The 24,293-nt window shown below is 33.9% G+C and overlaps 1 long non-coding RNA gene across 1 annotated transcript in view; it reads left to right on the plus strand.

Annotated features, from left to right (window-relative positions):
- Positions 1-591: 591 nt before the first annotated feature.
- Positions 592-24,293, plus strand: part of LOC138306247 (uncharacterized) — a 144,123-nt gene continuing 120,421 nt past the window's right edge. Inside the window, exon 1 of the long non-coding RNA XR_011205816.1 lies at positions 592-937. This is a non-coding gene — a long non-coding RNA (uncharacterized lncRNA). The remainder of the gene's footprint in view (positions 938-24,293) is intronic.

Raw genomic sequence — 24,293 nt, forward strand, 5'->3', positions numbered from 1 at the left:
GAGACAGAAGTATGTTCGTTTTGTTATTCTTTGTTGTAATAAAACCTTTGCCAATTTTATATTCATTTTGTTACGCGGACACTGTACTTGTTTGCATCATGTCCAACACTTTGCCAATGCCACATGAACTAGGTTTGTTACATGTTAAAAGGCTAGTATTTTATCATCAATAAAACAACTGGAATAGGGAACCTACCAAATTTGTTTTACATGGCCAATATATATAATATGTTGAACTGCTAACAGCTAAGGAAATTTGAGTTATTGATGATTGGGAAACATTCTACATTAGAGACATACAGCGTATCGACTGCTGTCAAGAGGACATCTTGTCCGCCAGCGTCAGAACACGCTCATGGAATAGTGAACGGTTAGCCTAGCGCTGTCGTATAAACGAGTATCTATGAGACCAATCGCGGACTAAAGCTCCCAATATCCTAGTAGGATTAGATGGATATGTTACACGTCACGTGTCCGACTGGTCATGTAGTTGGCGTACACTTCTTACAAAATTGACCTCTTTGCACACTTTGCTATTTTTTTTTCAATTCAACAGTAACACGTGTTTTGTGTTTTTCTTTTCCAGATTGAAAACAAATATTGATACACAGATCAATTTGATCCTGAATGACGCTGGTCTCAAAGTGATTGAAGTAATTTAACAAGAAGATACTTCTAGGACACCTCGTCGACAAGGGATTAACGTTGTTTATCAAGACGTTACATTTGGATATCTATGTTATTCCTAATGGATAAAGAATTCGGCAATCTATGTGGGATTTAGTGTAAATCTATGTGAGTACCATTTTATCTCCAGACCATATTCCTGTGCGGATGGATTAATTTCCCGTCTCTTGGAAAGCTTAAGGTTTATTTTCGGTTTCCGGACGTTTACAAAGCTGACTTTTTATCTTCGTAAGTGGATAACCAGACAGGGGTAAGTAACTAATGTTATCACTGTAACTGCTGCTTTAGGCATCAACCCACGCAGTACAACAGGCCATCCATCATGGTGGTTTGTCTAACATGTCATTTGTTTTGTTGATCCAGCGGAAACATTTCGTCCCCTCCGTGATAAACACGATTTTTAGTTACTCTGGCTGACTGATGGACGATCTGCTGCCAGAGTCACAACAAAAACTATACATTAATTATAGTCGATAATGTTTAAAGCAGAGTTCGCACCGCTGCAACTCTCAAAACCTTGTAAATTGGTATCTATTGTATCTTGACTTTCTATGCGTATTTAGGAAATCAAATAAATATCACCAACAGCCTAAATCGCGAACCATAAACGTTATGTATATGCATGAAAAATAAAAGATCAAATTTTCGATCATTAACAATTGTTTTCAATAAAAACAGGCGCTTTCTATTGAGACAGAAGACAAATGAATATTGCTTACGAAAATATAATGATTTTATGACGACATTTAAAACAAAATGTGCCTACTACTCTTGATATTTCTCTTTATGTCTCCCAATAGACTTGAAATCCAACCTTACATCACAACCATACGTATACTTTATACCACGTCAAAGGGGAAATAAAGTTTGGCATGGTTTTAATCTGCATGAATTGTCAATTCTTAAGCGATAATGTAATGGTGTCATACAAGAAAGACTTAAAGCTCGTTTAATATAACAAAGTGGTATAATAACTTTTTTCTCATTTCTTTCTCATTAAACGAAACCAAACGTGTCATTACCAAGATCACTAATGGGACATGCTAGGAAAACACATTTAAAGTGTTAAATAGAGGTGAAAAGGGATCATCGAATAGAAATATAACACAATCAACAGTCATCAAACACCACAGTAACATTTGGTTCTTGTAGTATTTCCTATTGGCGGTGATGGCCAACCTCAGATAAATGGGTTTCTACGATATGCAAAACATGATTAAATGAATCGGAAACACAGATTAAGAACAAGACAATCCCCGCATAGAGACTTTGTATGTGAAAGACGCATGTAAATATTCACTCTATGAAACTGAATTCCTTTGCACATAGTGGAGTATAGTGGAAATAAAATGAATTTTAAACTAGTATATATAAATGTCAAAATAACTGACCTTTACTTGCGATTTGTTTTACATTGATATAATACAATGCCAACATAAAAAGCAATGTCGGGAACGGCAAATACTGTCTGCTATCCACATTATTACATGACAATTAATTCTTTCACTAGACTCTTTAAAAAAATGATGACAGGAATATCTTATCAAACCCAAAACATTTATAATTATTGTTCCTGGGAAGTTAACTAAATTGATAAATATTAACTTTGATGATAATCAGCTGGCCTTTAACATCCACAGCATGGCGACGATTTGTTGTGGTTCACGCTGTATTAGTGCTCTTTAGTTGTGCTAAAAGCAAATATACAGTTTTTATTTTAAGTATAAATCTACATATACAATCATTTTTATCATATATTTAATGTTTGGTGTGGTTTGGACGGGATAATATTTTAGTCTATATGTACATGATTTGCTAATAGGCTATTTTATTCCGTCTTCGCATATTACAGAGTAATATCCCTTGCGGGTAGGTATCATTTATTACGTCATTATTTTGTGAACACAATTCACGTCGTTTTCCCCCGAAAACTATGACATTATGCAAGCATTTTACACGACGTAACAATAACTACCTACCCGCAAGGGCAGACAACGGTGTAATATATAAATACAGAATAAGGCATGACATCACTAAACGTCTTTACGGACTGGGAGCAATGTGCTGTGTGTCTTTGTCTTGTGTTGTTTTCTGTCCTTTACATATAGACTCTAACCACACCCTTTCCGGTCACATAACACTGACCATTATATACTTGTTTAATACAAAATATGACTAGTGAACTTGGCGTTGAAATATGATGTCGTCCAGATATGTGCTTGATTTTTCGGTCTTTCTCTTGATAAACAAATGAATTTGGCTAATGAAAGACTGTTACAAGCGAAATAAAAATACGTGCATATATTAATAGATATTACGCATATTCATTTTAGGTATATATTGCAAATATTCATTAAACATTATTAATGCATTCTTTATAAAGTCACACGTACACTTGAAGTCGTGCAATATGTTACATAAATACAATGTACGTATTGACCAGCAACTGTTCTCCTTTGTTGGCTCCTCCTTTATTTTTCCGCGCCATTTGTTATTGACAACAACTCATACATATGTATACCATGATTGACTCCGGTAAATACGTTTGATCCCCGTGTAATCTACTCGGACCAACATCCAAACTTAACATAATCTCTCTACAGTATTTGTCCTCCACGATATCGATACACTGTTACACTAAGAACTGCCAGAAGTTGGAGTTCCATTACTATGGGCCCAACCTTATGATCGATTGTCAGGGAACGCAGGCCACATGGAAGAGTCAGTAACCAAGATCAATTATCAAACGTTACCTGATTAAAATCATTCATCCAAGTATTTATAATAATCATATGTATATCCACGACCGACTTCTTAAAATCGATTGTGCTACTGACATATAATACGATTGAATTTGTTTCGATGTTCTTAATTTGTTTTTTTTTCACATCGTAAATCAAAATATCCCGTATGTTTCATTCATAAATCGCACGTGTGTGTGGATTTCAATAAAAACCCTAATTCTACGTAGACCTAATGTAATTCGTTCCTAAATGTGAACCGCGGCCTTGTTTGCTTCATTTGGTATAGAGTATGGCGTGTACTTTTCCATCTTGTATCTTCATTGTACGATATAAAAATCGACTATAGATATAATTTAAGCTTTTCACTCTGAGAAAGGTTCTGGTTCCGTTCCCTATTCAACACAAACATACACGGCATACATGGGGAGGGACGACCAATCGAAATGGTGACAAAGTATGATCGGGTGAGGTGTGTTGTTCGGAGTCTTTGTATGTTCCAGTGGGATATTACTACATACTTGTCGATGGCATGGTTCACGCAATGTATAAAGTGAAGCCCGTCCTGGAATGACACTAGCTTTAAACATAAATTATCAAACTGTGTATAAATCATTGATAGGTATAATGTGACACATTTCGTACTTTCTTATAAGTAGCGGTAGTAAACGTAAGTAATTAAAATGATGTTAACGATATAAGCAAAGTCATTTTTGGACGGTTGTTAGAATACACAACTTTATGCATTTGAATTGATGCAACAGTTATACAGTGCTCTGATCTTAGCAAACATATAAATGGACGAATGTTACGTCGCAGTATGAATTTAGTGGAACACTTATTCTATGATAATTTTTTTTCACACTAAATCTAAATTTCTGATTGGCCGATTATTTTTTTACCAAACCTGTGTGGAAAATATCATTATCACATTATGAGACGTCGCTATTAAATATGGAATTTTTTTTTTGAATTATGAAAATCGTATTTTGTCAATAAATATGTAATCTGAAATATTAATTATAAGTAAGTATGGTTATCACTGTTACGTTAGATGTTATTAGGGGGGAAATGACTGACACACATATTGCAAACACATTTTTGTTTATCCCTCTTGAAATTGAAAAAAAAGACACATTCTTTCTGTGATATTATATATTACAATTTCTGTTTTTCTAACTAGTTTGTATAGAAATATGATACGGATATAATGTATTTCAATATTTTCAATATGATATGAAGTTTTGATGTTTTCTGCATGCTGCCATTATACTATCGCGTAAAGAAAACTCATATCGTGTAATTGTACATTTAGTTGACGTATAAACCATTTGCTTTTGCTTTTTCGAAAAAAAACCCTGATAACGCTGTATATAATTAATGAAAATAAAACAATAATCCACAATATATATATTTATAAATCAAAGGATCAATGTTATCGCCATGGTAATTGTCATTGTTTTTAGAGCAGTCGTGTAGGCGTTCACAAATGATAAATTTCGATATATTCCTTGTAATTATACTCGTAGAATAACAAGGAAAGTTTAGAAGATGATCTTTATGTTGGAGCGTTTTAGTGCACTATAATTCGAGGTTTCTGTAACAAACATGCAATATTTACGTCTGGACAAGAACCACTCTCTTAGTGAACAGCAATTGAAACCCATTGCTATTATATTGATAATATGTCGATATACTTATGTCCTTGTCATGAAACTGGAACAGACGGTTTTTATCTTTGCTTTACTATTGCGTCCTATAATGTATAACGTAATGAGTGGTTTTAAGATATTGGTTATGGTAAAAGTATCGAACGAGCTTAATTTATGATAGAAATAAAAAAAAAACGCATTAGGGTGAATTGTTCGGCTATGATATCAATACAGTTTTCGCTATTATTTAAGTATGTGCCCCTTATAATGCCACAAATAGCATAGCAAAACAATATCCGAAATTTCGACGTAGACATTTCTTACAGCTTTAGTCTGCTGCATGCATTGGTTATGATTTTTTGCATTAACTGATTTATCATTTTATCAAATTTAAAGATATTATAGAATATTGCCGGGTGATCCAAAATATCCAGAACTTGAGAAGCAATCATCGACCTCTGAAATACAATGTATATCTTACGACCATATTTTTGAATATTTTTGAATATGATGACAATTTATTTTTAAAAGTAATACATTTAGTGACATTTCCCAATGTGTACATTCTATTTTGTAATTATATTAGCGCCATCATTTGAACGATTGCCTATATGAGGAAGCCTTTGGATTGCGTTCCCTAGCTCTGACACACCAATCTTTAAACGTAGTCGTATTTAACGCTCACAAGAATGGAGTGGGACGACCGGTTTGTCCGCTTTCACTGTATTTATTGGTAGCTTTACTTGGATTTCAATCTCGTCAAAGTCTCGTTTTAATCTTGACTAATCGTGTTTAAGGTTTAGTTTCGAAAGGCAATTATTGTGAAAAAAAAAGAAATGCGTAAAAATAAAGACTTACATTGATCGTAGGGATTCTTAAATATTGTCTTATCTTAGGTTTCAGTCTCGACCAAATCTCGTTTCTACCTCGTTAATTTGTTTTGAGATGTTCAATATACAAATGTAGTTCTTTCTAGTTGCATCAAGTTGTCTCAGTTGAAAATGAATGTGTCAAATAGGGATATTTTGGAAATGTGTTCTCACGCTTTGCACCATTTTAGCTTTATCACATTTATTATTGCAATAAACCTGTTGAAGGTTATACGTGTTATGTTTGAAATTATAACACGCTTGCCTTTTAGTTTTTGTTATCTGGTAGTGGTGTAAACGTATTTCATATTGAATTTTAAAAAAGAATTGCTGAACACAATTGCATACATTTTGTAGTAAGGTAAAGCACACTGTCACTCGCTAATATTAATCTGCAAGATATTTAGAAACAAGTTAAAAATCAGATTTTTTATACTGATGCATATTTATTCTGATAATTGATTTTCAAAAAGAAATAATTGCCTTTTTAATTTTGCAAATTTTCAGACTAAATGGACAACCAGGTTTGAAGATGTTTCTTTATTTTTTCGTGTGCATACTCAAAACAGTGGGATGTCGTTTCAATTACACATTAAGTAAATGCCTTGAATCAATTGGCATGGATTCCTGTCTGTAAAAATGTATTTTGAAAACAGTTAGTCATTTGAAAACTTTTACCTTTCAGCAGCGAGCACCCTTGTGCAATTATGTTAATAAATTACACATTTGAAGCACATTTTGAGAGCAAACAGTTTCCTCTTTTATTACTAACACTTTCTACTAAAACTAATAACTATACTGCTCATTCCTTAGAGTTGTATGGTCTGTAACTTGTTGTATTTTTCGCATAGAAAAAGTATTTAAAGTGTTCTAAATATTTTTGTCTGCCTCTTTAGATTTTAAACGTCCGACCTTTACCGACCTTTGTAAAGGTCGTATTTGCAAAGTTATTAAACTATCAAATTACAATATCGATTTTTAACGTGTACTCGATTGAAATAGCTCGGACGTATTCGAACTGCTCCGATCTATTCCGATTTGTAAGTGTATTGCAGATATTGCCCACGTGATACGGATCGGGAGGATCCGATCTATACGGGTGTCATCGATGTCGGTGACTTGATGCAACTCGGTTTTCCGATATTACCCGAAAGTTTGAAACATGGCGTTGACTGTGGCGCTTCTTTCAAAACATGTGATATTTTATACGATATTTACCACTATGCCAATAGTATATTGGTGCTTTCATGGATCTGAACCATCATATATTCACACATTGTATGTTATACGACAGTGTATGATTGTGAAAATTACAAAAAAAAATACAACTTTAATATTGTAAACATATTTTTGCGAACAATCGTAATACTGGTCAGGTTAGCGTAGCGATGAATTCAGCTTATCACCGTACTGTATAGTTGTTAAAGCTCGGGGTGTAAAATTTCGCGACTTACTGTTCGCAATTTATTCGCGATTGTTTATTTTCGTGAATCACCTTTGTAGATTTTGAATGTGTCATTCACTTGATACGATGTGATATCTTATACCAGGGTTTAGTAATAATACCGGGAGGTTTTAAATCTAAAAAAATCGGGAATTTAGCGAAAACAAATCACACGAATATTAGCAACTACACAGTAATAGCTTTATGAATCATATACGAAAGATACCTTTAGCGCAACACCGCGAAAAGCGCTAGAATGAAATTACCGCTAAGATATGTACAACTTCTACTGTATATTTCCCTTTAATCTCGCAAAGCAATGGATTAAACACATTCAATAGGTATATAACATACTATGATGATTCAAGAGTTAAACTGTTTGGAATCAACGAAAGGCTTTAACCGAACTGTTTCTGTTGTCGCTTCGGAAACATTAAGATATTTTATCCGTGCATTCATCGCAGCAAGAACGATTTCCCTGAACTGCTGAATACCGTGCTTCGCTATTTAATAATATGAAAGAAATTGGACTACCGATTGCGTAAGCATTCCCCAAAAACAATGTAAACGCGCTTAATGGTCGTAACTGGACATAAGGAAGAGATACTGGATATATACAAGATAAACATGGTATCGTTTTATCACCTGCGTACTGCCGTTATCAGATATAGACATATGTATCACAAACATCGACATTATTTTCCAGATGATTTCTAAATAATGAGTTGGAAGTAGGGAAAGAAAACGTTGTTTTATTTTGTAACTTTGAACATAATTACATTAGATTATCATTTTATAATCAGTAAATCACTTTTGGAAAAAAGGTCATTAGCTTACTTAGTAAAAATTGATACCCATCTTACTTCATCAAGGTAAATATATGATATTTAGTGTTACGATTAAATTGTTACTGCTTGTACATGTACCTGTTTTGTAATTGACTCACTGTTTACTTGATGTTTTTATTCTGATAGCTATTCTTTATGTAATCTTTGAACTTGGAGAAAATGATAAAAATACAACGTTGTCGTCAGCGAGGGATATCTACATTTACATTTAATTTTTCATTAATAGCATAATGTATAAAATTCGACTTGCATATAAGCAACCTCGTCTGTTCACATTTCAGTGATGTTGTCAGTTATACATATACATATGATCTTACATGAGTGTTCATGTCATATGAGATTTTATGAAACGAGTCGAAGAAGTTTTTATTTTTGCGAGCCTTGTCGAGCTAAAACGAAAACTTCGAGACGAGTTTCATAAAATTTCATATGAAAGAAACAAAAAAATATATATACGTTTTATCATATTACTACAAATACTTTTTAACGTTGAATTTCACGTCAAAACTCCAGCAACGTCATTTTATCATTTCTGTCTGACGTCACAATGCATTTCCAGTCGATGAAAAAAGCTCCAGGTCATATTACACTAGTGACATACGCAAAAATATTACACGGGTAAAATCACTAGATATCAGGTGGATTTAGTGATAAATATTAGTCTCGATCCTAGTGTTGTTATAAATAATTTAACTGTAACAAACATATACGGCAGTCCTAACATCGATACGTTGAATATTTAACCAACACTTTTTGCATAATCACTACGCAGATATTACGAAGTAAGCTAAAATTGTATTATGCTTAAAACGTAACATTCGTCGCATCATCTGTCATATGTATGGAATAAGGAATATAAGTATTAAAGAATAAAAGTATTAATACTGACATAAGCCGTCAATTCTACTGTAATAGATTCGTCAGGTCTGGTTAGGCCGATGACCTCTGTTCGTACGCCTACGATAGCCTGAAACCCGTGCCGAGGAATATAACACTGTAACCATAAATAGAGATTGACGGAAAAAGGCTTTGATAGAAGAATTTCCGTGCAATATTGCCTTAAATCTTGATTAACATGAAATTGGACGTCAAAAGAGATTTATAAATCTTAAAAAAGTGTTTATAAATTGACACCATAACATGTTGATATCAATAGTGTGTACTGCGATACTTTTGTAAGCAAAAAATGAAATAGCCAGAAAAAAACACAATATCTGTCCAAATTTGAGTAAAATTCTAAGTGAAATGCAACGTCATAATATAACGTATACTTATATTTCTAAATAAAAAAAATGAGATATCGCTCATAAAAACAAAATCAAGAAGATGGGTATTAAAATACAGAATATCGATCGATTTAAGACATAATAAAGACTGAAGGCTGTTAGTAATAGCATTGATGTTCATTACAACATAAAAGCTTATATATATATACAATGTATGGCTTTGTACAAAATATATCAAAGCGAAACACTATTCAAACGTCAGGAGATTAATCAATTTGTCATAATAAACATATTGTAATTGTAATCATAATCATCAAAATCAAGATGCAGGGTCATTACTATGATTAGGTATTGAAGTGAATGTCACCACGGGTGAAATAATAGGGAAACAAAAAACATCAACTAAGACGAATCGTTATTGTATCAGTATTCTACCACTGCTCCAGATATAATAGTTTATTTATCACCTGTACGTTATGTTGTGAATGTCGGTGTCTGTAACTACTGACAAGGCTCCAGTAATGTGTCAGTAAGCTATAGGTCCCACGTCTGATGCGCATCAAGGTGGCAATCTGTCTACACGGATAGGCAGAGCTGTCGGTGATAGACAGATTTGTCGCGACACGAGTCTGCTATTTCGAGTGCGGAGAGGATAGATTCGAAATAGAAGTGACACAGGAGTTGAATAACACTACTTATATATTTCTATCCGACCTGCTGTAGAAATGGCTTTAATTGTGTTAGCCGAAGCTTCAGAGTGTTTCTTAACACGTCATGTTCACGAAATATATATATCGTGTTGTACTTTTAGTTTGTTTGTTTGACTAATTAACGTCCTATTAATAACGTCGTTTCAGAACAGTCTCCGAGGTATATGGTGTCCTGTGTGTGGGAAGTGTGAAGTGCATTACAATGTATATTCGTGTTGTGTCTTCTTGTACAGTGTTGCCGAAGACACCAAGCAACATTCCCCACCCGGTCACATTATACTGACAATCAGCGAACCAGTCGTCCCACCTTATTAATGCTGAGCGCTAAGAAGGAGGAGAAAAACTGCCTTTATAGACTGATTTGCCTCGGCCACGGGAATAGAAACCCAGAACCTTCCTTACGTGGGCGATAGGTCAATCGAAGGGCAAAAGCGTCAATGGAAACATTAGGGAGAACAAAGCAAGTTAGAAAGAATGGAACGGTATGATCCTAGATTTAGTCACCTTTTACGACCATGAAATAGGGGCAGTGGAACAAATATAACGTCATTCCTGTTAAAAAATTTCTCATAAACGTACGGGAAGAAAATTAATAATACTAGAAAATAAGACTTATTTTTTATTGCTACTAGAGTTATATTTTTGATTAAAACAATTAAAGATACAAATAAAAATGCATATCAAAACTTTCTTTATGCGATGTTTTTAATAAAAAAAATATTTCGGCAAGGTTTTTTTCAAATAACGTTTTTACATCTTTATATTTCTAATAGAATATAAAAATGTATAAAAAAAAACTAATGTATTGCTTTGAACTTTTAAGAACTGTAAAACCATTCAATTTGACTCAGCGAAATGGTAGAGTTCGTGAATAAGATACCTTTTTGTCGCAATTTAAATTCAGAGATCGCTTGGGAAATTGGTGAGAATTCAAACTCCCGTATCTGTAAACTATCAATAAATCGTCATGATTGACACATCAGACAAGGGGTATACCAAACGTTATATGGATGATTATATAAGAACTGATAGTAACGGTTTCAATAGCATGGTTGACTGATTAAAACAGCTCACAGTCACTAAACCTTACCTGTACAGTGGGGTACTCCACGGGGTAACTCGTACTGATTATTTGCAACTATAAATAATCTGACTACAACTAACAAACATGTCTTTGTTCTATGTAGATTAAAACATGTTGATCAGTACACATATTAATAAGCTTTTATTTTAGTGCTTATGCGTTACTGCTGAAATAAATCGCGCACTAAAGTGGTAAAAGATTTTACAGTGGGTTTGAAATTGCGCTAAGGAAAGACATGTCAATTGTCATACATCGATATTTTAAGTCTTGTAAACATATGTACAGTGAATGTTTTTGTATTTGCCGACCAAATGGAAAGTGCTAATTGTTTTGGTATACTATTTGAAAGTTAACTGCCTTGCCAAAATACCGTGAGATAAAATCAATAAATTTAGATACATGTAATACTATTTTAGTATCTGGGTTTTTTTTTTAATTTACAAATATTTAAATTGAACGAAAATATGAATGTCAATTGCCTGAAAGCAAAATACACTTCATCTCTATAAAACAAGAAACAAACCAATGTACTACTCTAAATTTAGATTCCACATATATTTTTTTAGGATGAGTGTTACAAAGGAGGCAGGTATATCACTCTTTAAATGCTCTCAGTTGTGTGAATTGGGGAGTACCCCTGTTTGATCCAGATTAGGCAGACATATTACTGTTTTGCGAGTTCCCCTAATGCCAAACCTTGTGAGTAGTCCTCCGAGTTGGAATTAGTATGAGTGTGTGTACTAGACATCCCACCCTCCCACCAGGCAAGTAATTCCTCTTATTCAAAAAAATGTGTTGCATGGAAGTGGTACAACTCATTTGCATATAATAAAATGCATCCATCATCCATTCAACGTTCACCTAACGTTTTTGGAAGGGAGGTAACTCTGACATAAAATGTCGCACTCGGGTAAGATATGGGTGTGTGACCAAAAATCAATTAAATGCTGAATTTTCTGATCTTGCAATATACTAGACAAGTATTTTCTTATTTTTTGTTTGTTTTTATTTTACCGATTACTTCTAATCAAAAAGACAAAAAATTAATTGAAAAAAAAAATAAAATAAAAAATAGGAAAAAAAAATAAAATAAAAACACAAACAACAGCAAAAATGAAATCTTTTTCTTGTGCAATTATTTATTTGTTAGGCCAAAATGCACATTTATTTGACTGGACTATAAGACTTTAGTCACACTTTTCGGACAAATGACATTGCACCAGTTGTCCGTATTTATTAACTCGTAATGATCATGTATAACTATAAATACTCAGATTACAAATAATAACAATAAATACCTGCTTGTTATACATAGTGTATAAAAGTAAGCAATACAGAGTTCAGCGAAAGTTTAAATTTAGTATCAACAATTTACTGTGGTAAAGCGCTAAAATAAATCGTACGCTAAATTGAAGGTTTTACAGCATGTCTAATTAATGTTACGCTAAGGTACGACAGGTCATTTTTAGACCCATATTTGAACGCAAATGAGGAAAATAAATTTAATGCATTGTTTGTGTCCAGTCTACATATGCACAGTGTTTGCGAAGGCACCGGTTGTTATTGATTGACCATTAGAAAATGGTGAATGGCTTGGTGTATAATTTGAAAGATAATAGCATTGCGAAAATATACCTTGAATAAATCAATAAATTTAGATGGTTCTTTCTAAGTAATTGAAAACAAAAATATGAATGTCCATTGGATCAAATTTGAATCCAAATACATTAACAAAAGAAACTATACTAAAGTTAGACCTTAATTAATACTTCTGTAACATAAGTGTCACAGATGAGGCAGGTATATCACTCTTACTGTCGTTGAACCCTATCTGTGAAGGACGAAAGTACTATACTACTGCAGCGACAAGCGGCTACTACCGCTGGAAAGAGCTATAATTTTCCTTTCAAAATCATTCTATACCATCTATACGAAGTCCTGTCCTAGGACTTACCAGCCCCATTTACAAAGAACATTTTTCGATTTTTGAAGTTCACATAGTTAATATGCATGTGTCTCCTGCTCGTAGTTTATAGATGAGCGAGACCAAAACTTTGATTAAACGTGTTGATCATACAATTAATTAGTGATAATATATTTTATGTTTAATTCAGCTTATCTGCTTGTAGAAGGGAGGATTTAAAATCAACTTAATTTCATGTGCCTAAAACATTAATTTTTAATCAATTTTGCAGCTCTAGATTTTCGCGATGTCAAAAAAGTTATATTTCCTTTTAACAGTAATTAATTATATTTGATTCGTTTCATTATACAGATTCGTTTTATTCACAAAACGATATGTCACAACAAAAAAATTTCGGCAGTATCTAAAACTTTTATAAAGTATCAAATTTTCATGACGGCCCAAACATCAAATTGTAACATCCAAACTCACGAGCCCTTCAAGTTATATTTGGCCCCGCCCACCTTATAAACGTATCATCCAATGAGAAAACATTTTGATTCTCGACGCCACGGAGCACTTGTCTGTGATCATATATTATTGATACTTGTCATACTTGTATTCCACTTTCGACGTTCACAGATAGGGTTCAACGGCAGTAAATGTTCTCAGTTGTGTGATTTGGGGAGTAGTTTTCTGTAAGGTACCATTTGGACATGGCTGATGTGTACTTGTATCAGACAAGTAACTGTTGTAAGAGTTAGCTCTTACGGAAAGTCAGTAATAAGGACCTTGTGATAGGCTGAGAACGTACTTTCACATTTTACTTTTGGCATTACTGATGACTACTTATCCAATCAATTTCTATTGATAATCTAAATATGTTTGTAACAAGTGTTTCCTCTACATACCAATAAACAGTACATGTACATATCAATTAAGATAAATATTCCTATTCATTTACATACACGTACTTGTTTCAACAAATGATTTCTTATAAGCCACATTACCAATGTCTATTATTTTGTAGCGTAAAAGTACAGGCCCGTATTTGTGCTGATTTTGAAGACAATTACTAACGCATCGGTGGAATGTACGATCGTCTTGCTGCTCACACTTTACATGCTGTATAATTACCGTATATTGAATTTCGATCGAAAATTTATGATGATCGACAAGAGCCTAGCAAAAAATATGAAAGAAACTGTAACGTTTTCTATCATGGTACAGTTTTTCACATATTTTTGTAGAAAATTTATGGTACAAAAACATATGAGAGTGCTTTACAGAAAGATTACAAATATATCGGGAAAAAATCAGATTACATTCACTTGTTTAGGTACCAAAACCGAAATGAGCCGGCAAAAAATGTGAAAGCTGTTTTATACCACTTGTAGTACAAAAAGATGTGAAAGCATGTTATATAAACATGAAATTTACCCTTACAATCAGTGGTACAAAAACGTATGAACGGGTCTGAGCTTTCACATCTGTTTGTCCTATTAGTGGTACAAAAACGCGTGAAACTGGTACACAAAGATGTGAAAGGAGCATTGGAATGTTTTTTATTAAACACCATGACCGGAACTGACCCCGAGTAGTAGCGATTTGATTAGGGCGTCACAACAAGCATAAATTATAGTTAAGCATTTCTGAGGACAAACTTACACAAAATTATTTTGCTAATTTTCTGGTGTAATTTGGGGCCTACAATTGCCAATTAAAACCGGTATGACGTGGTATTTATATAGGCAAATAAATGAAACATGGTTCCTAACATTGTCATATTTGTCTAATTGTTTTGTGGTGTTTTCCCATGAAGATGTATACTATCAAACTGTTGGTAACTTTATCAGGAAGTCATTTGTCAAACTCAGTAACATTTGAGTCTTTTGCCTTTTACATTTTTCTGTACCGTGGCTGTTTTCGGCCGCTGTTTTGGTACAGAAAGATATAAAAGTGACTGCTTTCAAATCTTTGTGTACCATGCTTTTATATGTTTCATTTCTCTTATATTTACGTATATACTTCTATATTTGTATAATTATGTTTTTTAAGTTTAGTCCAATACCTCAAAAGATGAGGGAATACAAAAGAACACTATTTAGAACCCGAGTAATCATCATGATTCCAATAGTTTAATGGCATCCCCATTTCATACCTCAATCACAAACCTCCCCAAATACATCCAGACGTTTATGTTGTCTTTTGAGCTGAATAATATACGCTAATGCAGGAACAGTTTGTAGTTGTTTTTGCCAAACTATAAACTATACTCGTCGTACCAAAACATACAGACTTTACACACGTAACACTTCGCATACCAATAACTTTGGTTGTTGATAGAACGCTACGTGTAACCTAATCCGCACAAAGGAAATTTTCGATATGGCTCTAAAACACGTTGATCGGATAAAAGGTCTTTTATTTATATAGTGGTTAGTATCTTACAATATACATTTATTTTTGTTCGAGTTGACGATGCGTAGTACCTCTGAAACAATATGAATATACTCAAAAAACAATAATTACCAATAAATAGCCAAAGAATTCCTTTAAAATACATACCTTTCTCATGAGCCAAGAGAAAAAGAAGACACCGCACTTACCAGATTTTTGATATCGTAAAAATGACGTTATTCCGGTGAATGTAACGTCATTGTTAAACGGGTCTGAATAGCGGTTCCTTAACCGGAACGTTAAACTTCTGGGTCAAGTATGAAAACGTTCCGCCAGATATGGAACAAATTTACATGATTGTATTGGCGGAGTAAGTATTTTGTGTTGATGGATAAAGCATTTTGTTTTATAGGATAAAACATTTTGTATTGATTGATAAAACACAAGTTTATTGGGCAGTAGTTATCCGTCAGTATGTGGGCAGCAGCAGGATAAGTACTATATCAGCCAGCATGCAGCCGAAGACACCGAGCAACATACCCCAAACGGTCAGAAAGTCACGAAGTTACCCCAATCAATGTATAATAATAAAAATCCCTGGGGGTGTATGGCGTGGTTCAGGACAGTTTCGGGAACGTTTTATTGATGGGATCCGCAGCGTAGTTAACGTAGTAAAACGATTCCCTTCATTGCCAAATAAAGTTCTTTACCATTCAATAACGTAGAGCAAATTGGCCTACAAATGGCTGGAAGCATTCCGGCGACTCAGTGTACAAATACTTAAGTATCGTTTACAGTCATATATCAAGGAATAATGTTATCGAATACAAGACGTATTGGACGCATGGCTTTTCTAATGGTACCATCGGCATAGAAACCAGACATATAGAGAAGTGGTCATTATTCCATGATTGCCAGTTGGCCATTCTGAATATATTTGTTTTTGTTAATCGGAACTTCTGTTTAATCGTAGCGTTATGTATTGACATTAAAATAACTCGTCAAACATGGCAAGAAATGTGTCACAACTCTACTCAATCTGGAGTGTGTAACATTAAAAGTATAAGTGGACTATAGACATGTTCGATGTTTTGTTTTGCCTTTTTATCATGTTACATGTATCTCGGTGTAGGTGTTTTTGTTGAGAGCTCGAACGCGCGTCGCAGTGTTTAATTGTGTAAACGTGGTGACAAAATCCTTAAAAAAACATCATTCTACTTGCAGCTATGTATATTGTATGTAAGTTACAAATATTGATTAAACAATATCAATCAAATGCAATGTCGATTGGTAAAAAATAAAGAAAACAATGTTTTTGCAGTATGCGTTTCATATTGTTGAATTAACAGCATGGAAATATCGTTTATATCAATGTAGAAAATTGTTCAGCGACATAACGTACCGCATACATATTGGCTGAATATAATATATGTCAATAAAAATGTTGAAATTTACTTACTGCACGATCTGGTATCTATGGAAATACAATAAACTAGTATAAACTAAGTGAAGGATTCGGAGAGGGGAATGGATTTACTAATAATATCAATATTTACCATTATATATATTGTATACTTTTGTAATATGTACTTAGATTTTATTTAAATCACTGAGTTGTCGCTTCCATTTTAGCTTCATATCGGTATATCTGTGTTGGCATATCTTTTTAATGTGATATGTACCTGTTCTGATCCCGACATGTTTTGTTTTAACTGGTAGCATATTGTCTATAATGTCGTTTATTTTGTGCAATATGATATACAATTTGCAAATCACCTATCATGACATTATGTGTTATATCCACCTTGTTTGATTCACAGTAAGATACAGTTGTGCGGTACTAGTTCTTCGTCATAAGTTTATTCCTATATATGTTTATTAAAATAACGTGAAAAAACACTACTTATTTGCCATTGGTTTGCTGTTAACATGTTTTTATGATTGTGCAAACTTTGTCCAAACCGATTGAATTCTAACAAATATATTTTTCACTTTGGTATTTTTAGACCACAGTCACAAACGATAAACAAAATACTGTTAAATACTGTTCATAAGTATTCGAACTTTATATTTGCATCTTTATTTTAAGTTTGACACATCTCCCAACCGCGCCTCCCAGTAGCGACATATCCAAAGCATTTATCAATTCCGCTACATCTCAGTGTCTATTAATGTGTGGCTAAATCTTAATAGATTCGCCGGTCACTGCATTAATAGGTCCACAAAAGTAGATCTCAAAAGTTTGTCCTCTCCGACTTATCTCCAGACCCAGTCTGTAATAATTCACCCAGACATGTACTGAATTTGCCTATAACATCTAATCCTTAACTTAATGCTCATTGCAACATCTTGATCCTTTGGATAATTGCATCTAAGCACAAGGACCAAGATATATTGTATCTACAGGGAAAGTGCGCGTGTACCTCTCTGCTCAATTCAATGACTAACCGTTTTTAATGATGTGCGCGGGGACTTGTACATCCCAGCGCAATCATTACGATTTGTTTCGGCACTAGGAGGCTTAAGGTTTGGTTTTGCTTATTATATTAATGCCCTATTAACATCCAGGACCATTTAAGGAAGGTCTCTGTGCGAAGTATTGCAATGCATGAATTTATGTTTATTTTGGAAGTGCGCGGTATTTTCGTGCATGTTGTGTCGCCCCTTTGTAATACTGGAATCCTTCCCTCGTTTATAGTGCTAGCTCATTGAATCATAATGGTGATAACAGGTTATTCATACATATTTGATTAAATATATTTGGTTACGATACACAAACTATTGTGATGATGTACTGCCCATTCCAAATGAATATATTTGGTTATAATACACAAAATATTGTGATGATGCACTGCCCATTTCATTGGGTTAACCATAGTACGTAAACTATAATCCCCTAATATAATATGTATATTATGAACAGAAAATCTTTGAATATACGGAAAAACTCATGTAGACCTATTGCTATCTGAGAGAGTCTCACGAACGTTTTTGATATTTTTGTATTAGTTGAATGTCCCATTAACAACCAGGGTCATGTATGGACGTGCTGATTGAGGAAAGCCGGAGTTCCCAGCTGTCAGTACAAGGCAACTGCCCCACATGGGGTTCGAACTCACAACACAAAGATAGAGGGTTTGTAGTAATATGTCGGAGTATATTAACCACTCGGCCACCGCGGCCCCCTAACCAACGTAATATGCATGCTGTGATGATATAAAATCATATTAACGTAGATACGGTGTAACAACAATGTTGGTGAATCAGTCACGACCGTGACACGACGATATTAATTACCTAATTATACATACGTGTAAGTGTACTGATATGACCGTCAATGCACGTGTAATGGACACGTCAGAGCCATGATAGAGGTCGTGACCCCTATCTTAATGACAATAATAGCCTGTCCATCGTTCCTGGGCATACATATATATAACAATGTGGTTTGACGGATTGCTGTATCGATTTAACATAGAGTAAGATGGAACCGTATGTTGGAAATCCTTATATAAAAAAAAATATTGTGTATGTGTATAACAATTCTTCTATATTCTATATCAAATTTGCTTTCTCATATTTATTTTTATTGAAATGGGAGTTCAAAAGTGTAAAATGATATGACTGTGTACTCGTGTTTTAGCTATTGCCAACCGAAGATACATGATTGAAAGAATACGTGAAACACTACATTTGTATGCACACAGCAGACAAGAGAACTATTTTCAGGGAATGTTCTCTGATATATATGACAATTTAAAGAATGAAACAATCATTTGTTTCCCTTCACCAAATAATAATTAAACTTATTGTTATTTACCCCTTCTATTTACTCAGAATATCAGTTTTTTACCTCTACACCTATATTATTATTAGAAATTAGTTATTTTGTTGATTTTGCCAGATGTAACACGTCATAAAGCAATTATTTTTTTTAATTAATTTGTATATATAAAGAACAAAATTAATTGATTTTTTTCTACTAGTTTTACCATTTTGATATTTGTTATTTGTTGATAAGTTTGGACTAACAATTTATACTTTAATATCAATTATATCAAAATGTTCACTTTATTTGCTTTATAATCTATATCGTATCGTATAATTGAATAATGTGTAATTGAAAATAAGTTATCAGTAATAAGGTATGTGTAATTAAGGATTAAAGTATCTTTCTGGTGGTTCTATCGAAGGATAAAGTTGAGTAGGGTATCGATATTTGGAATGGACCGCGAAGCGGTCCATGAAACAAATATCGATACTCTACTCAACTTTATCCTTCGATAGAACCACCAGAAAGAGACTTTAATCCTTATATTTACATTCTTAACTATTATTTTCATAGCTCAAAATTTACACTTAATAGTGTTTATGGCATAAATAAGACTAAAATTGGATTATATCGTTTGGTTCCGACGGGCATTTGGAACAGCCACTCGAAGTGGCGGAAATTCCCGCCAATTTATCAATGAACATACAAATAAAATGAGTTCCGTCTGATGAAGCATATATCTGGTGTTTTCCCGGTATCAAACTATAAATCGTTATATTTATCTGTTGTAAAAAAAAACACCATGGTGCAAAGCAGTTTGGTTTTAATCTTTTGCTTCGTATTATTACACACGCTTACACAATTCATAACGTTGCAGGATATTTAACGTAGTTGTGACGCGGCGTCCGATTCAAACCGCCTGTGTCAAGGAGGTGTGACAAACAGAGTTTCTTCGATTTTGTGATCACTTGAGTTCTACTTAAGGTAGTTGGCTCGGCCGATTTTGAATGCGCGCGCGCATCGTAAACCAGCACGATTGTCGTATATTTTTTTCGCAAAATAAATCCAAAAAAACACGTTATAATTTATCTGATTTGATCAGTAAACTATACTATTGATAAGTCAGTCAAATTACATGCAGGAAACGTGAATTTAAGAAAATATATTTTTTTTTACGACAATGATACGTACTTCCGGTTATGGTGGTCACCATCGACGCCAAGACCAGTTCATTACAAAACAAGAATAGCGTTTTCACGGTGAGCGCAAAGGCGTGAACGGAAAGCTCCGTCCTAATCTGCATTTTTTTATTGATAAACAGACTGATTTGGCAAAACTATTACTAAATAGCTCCAGATAAATTTTGAAGCGTCGCTTCAAAAAACAAAGATGGTGTCGAAAAAAAGAAACACGTGCGCATCTTTTTCGGGCGGTTAATATTTTGCACTGTAAAAAATACACTATCGCCCGTTGCAAGGGGGTTTGCTACGAACGTGTCTATTGTTTCATATTGTTCTTATGTTACCTGTCGTGTGATAGTTTAAACACCAAATATCTCTCGACCAATCATAATGCAGGATTCTCACTTGAGGTATAATAATATAATTTTAACACTGCTTGTCCTAGGATTTTTGACTAATAAGATGATAAACATTAAACTAAATACAATGAAATGACACTAGCAGCATAGTATATCACAGCGGAATAAACGCCGTCATATTGAGATATCCGGAGAACAATTCAGTGCTAGAGGGAAAGGGTATCTGAATTTACCGAGATGTCGGCTGTTATATCTATACTATAATCACAGAACAGTGAAGTTGTTGCAGTGTGTGTCTGTACCTGGTGACGGATCCCAAAGGATAGACAACTTACCAGTCAGGTGATGTATCGAGGGTCCGACACCTCATGAGGGTGTCACTGTCTGTGCTGATTGACAAGGTTATCGCAACACAAGTCGCTCATCCCCCAGTCTCGATAGATCTAGGTTTACACTGGCGTAATATATTGATCTATATTCTTACAGGAATTTATATAAAAAAAAGATGTTCGTAATATAATCATTGTTAACAGATGAAAGGCTGAGGGCATCTCAGGTCTCTGTTGTACTTTAAGTTTGCTAAATGCTATTGAGAATTAACATCCATAATATTACTTTTTTTGTAAATAGCTCTCCGAAATTAAATTCATTGTTTATGATGGTAAAGAGTTAAAACTTAAGTTTTAGTGTACAAGGGTTGACCATCATACACCGACAGAAGCAGCATGGTTTCGAAAGATTAATGAAATTCAACCTAAATATGTCACAGACCTTGACTTCTTGACCCAGACTTTCTTTTTGTTATTAAGATTTAACAAAGACAAGTTAATGTATGAAGAATGTATGTATAGATTTTTTCTAAACACATTAACTAACCACTCCAAAATGTCTGATGCTCAAATTTCGTCTCAATTTATTGAATTTGTATGACGTTGGGTGTTATATAATGCTATTTATTGTTGTGAACAAATGCCATAAGAGCACTCCTACTTTTACTTGTATTTATTAATAGTATTATCTGTTGGATAACACTGTGCGTTGTTTTCAAGTTTTCAAATAGGAATGGTACAGACGCAACAGTGATTCGAAATCTAAAATCCTGTTTAGTTTGGTAAACCTGTAATTATCTAGAAAACTGTAATAGATTCCGCTACCCTTTATATGAGAGCATATCAGCCCAATGTTTCTCCAATACGTTTCCATGGTAACTGTTATTGAAGCATGTGATGTGTGACAATATAGATATCCATATGTCACAAAATATTTACCAAGTTTGTCAACAACTAATAAGTTAATGGCCGTTTTACAAAAACCTGTGTATAGTAACCGGTAACAAAGTAACCAGAATTTCGGCAAGGAAAGCATGCGTAGATGTCTACACATGTCCCCATGTGCTAACAAGTGTCCGGTATACCAGGAACAGCCAATGTATAAAATATTGTTTATAGTGTTCCAGTTACCTAAACATCTTGACGGAGCTTTACCGCGCACAGTGGGAAGATTTGAATATAAATTAACTGAAGTAAGGGGCCAAGTTTGTCATTCCCAGTTTGAATAATAAAAATCTAGTCAAAAGCTAGAAACAAGTTTGTAACCGATGTGTACAGCAATGGAGTTTACATTTAAACTTTTGGTATGTTACGGAGGTATTTTTATATAACTGTATAGTTGTTTATATAAATAAGAGCTTTAATTTCGCTACATTCACGGCTCCACCAAAATATATGTTTTATCAAAATAATTTTATATATTATAGCATGTCGTATGGATGACAAATGTTTTCTTAATAGTTTGCCAAAAAATAAACTTAAAACATTAAATCGGCAACTTTCACACCTGTGAAATTTTATAGTGAACTAAAACAAAGCTGTCACTCTAAATAATGTAGGCAGTACATATAAAAAACAGCACAAATTGTAATATTCCAGATTACATATAAAATGTTGTTGTTTGCCAATATTCTGAAAATAAATTACTATTTATCTGTTTGGCGATATCTTAGAACGTAAAAATTAATGGAGCAAAAAAAATGTTTCAAAGAGTAGAGCTATTTCGCGAAATTCAATCGCCAGAAAAAAAAAATATTAGGAACGGAGATGCAAAATTAAGTTGCAACGAAAACAAATCCATTACTAGTAATAGGAATTGTTTTCGGAGAAATTCAAAATACGATGGTGCAATCTGACTGAGCAATTTGTATTTACTGCTGTAATTACAGCATTTGACATATCACATGAACGAAGACGCTTAGAAAGTTATAACACTGCGAATCAATATAATTCCAGACTCCAAAACTTGACATAAGATACTCTAAATACAGAAACGATATAGTATTTCAGCCATTTGGTCTGCCATAAATGTTCTGCACAAGTTCCGCATAGTCGAGACTCTAGTGGGGGATGGTAGTTTAAATTACAAATTGCTTCAACGTCTATCGTAGGTTTTGTTATCATTAAAATAATTATCTTATAAGATTATGAAAAAAAAACACATACTATTATGGGTGATTTGTCAACCATGTCTTGTATTCAAGGCTTTACAATTGTCGCTGGTACTCGATTGCATAATCGTACATGGCGACTTCCGGATAAGTTTTTGATCTTATTTTTCCCTTCCCTATTGACCTTTGTCACAGCTTCCTCGAAACGTCATATTTGCCTCCGATGTCACTATGATGAAAAATGTGTTATGTTTTGATGCAGAGACGCAAAACTGTTGTGGCTGAATATTGGCATTTTCTCTTTTGAAAATGAAAAAAAAAAAAAAAAACGAAAGTTTTACACTAAACGTTCAGTCTTTCGAATTTTATCAACACGTTAAAAAAATGTCTGCAAAATTTCAAAAGCTTGGAACACCAAAAAAACCCAAAGCAAAAAACTGCAATTTTGGTCCGAATGACAAAAAATCATGCTTAAAATGATCGTTTTCCATTCATCACCTCTTGCTGTGGCCAATATCACGATAAAACGTCTTTGGCGTTAGAGCAATAGGCTGTTGACACAGGGAAACTCCTTGTACATGCATACCGGTGTTTGCACTGATATGAGCCGTCAATGCACGTGTAATAGATTCATTAGAACCCTGATAGGGGCCGTGAACTCGGACCACAAGCCTACAGAAGCCCCCGAATCGTTCTTATGGTTACTGCGTTGCAAAATCAGAGGGGAAATAGAACGATCGATTCAACCGATTGTACTAACACATACGTGGAATATGTCCTGATTTCCCCATTGACACGTAATTTATAATACCAGACGGAATCCGATATTCACGGATTATCAATTGATTAACATCAAATCGTAATAGCAATATTTAGCGCAATCAACTAAAGATAAATAACATATCTTCTGGATATTTTGTATATTTCTCGAGTAGAACAGTGCAATGTGTCGTTCACGAGTAGAACATGGCAAATGT

The sequence above is a fragment of the Argopecten irradians genome, chromosome 13, assembly GCF_041381155.1.
Source record: "Argopecten irradians isolate NY chromosome 13, Ai_NY, whole genome shotgun sequence".
Lineage (NCBI taxonomy): Eukaryota > Metazoa > Mollusca > Bivalvia > Pectinida > Pectinidae > Argopecten > Argopecten irradians.